Below are 345 nucleotides of genomic sequence, written 5' to 3'. Positions count from 1 at the left end.
AAAAAAACGAAGAAAATGAAACTAACTCGGAAAATATAGAAATAGAAAAATACTATGCTGTCTACTACGATAACACATTTTATATTGGAAGAGTCATTAAAGTATTTGAAAATTCTGCAAAAATTAAATTTTTAAAATCCGAATTAGATATTTATAAATGGTCTAAAGAAGCAGACATTCAAATAGTACAAAATGAATACTTGTTCTTTGGACCAGTTACTCTAATTGGAACCGAACCGTTTCATTTAAGTAGAGATGAAAAAATATTAATTGAAAAAAAGTACAAAGAACCAAAGAGAATATATAATGACTAACTATATATAACTCATATATATATATATATAT

The sequence above is a fragment of the Formica exsecta genome, unplaced genomic scaffold (assembly GCF_003651465.1).
Source record: "Formica exsecta isolate Colony F162 unplaced genomic scaffold, ASM365146v1 scaffold4000, whole genome shotgun sequence".
Taxonomy (NCBI): domain Eukaryota; kingdom Metazoa; phylum Arthropoda; class Insecta; order Hymenoptera; family Formicidae; genus Formica; species Formica exsecta.
The sequence above is the reverse complement of the archived record's forward strand: the minus strand, read 5'-3'. Positions refer to the sequence as shown.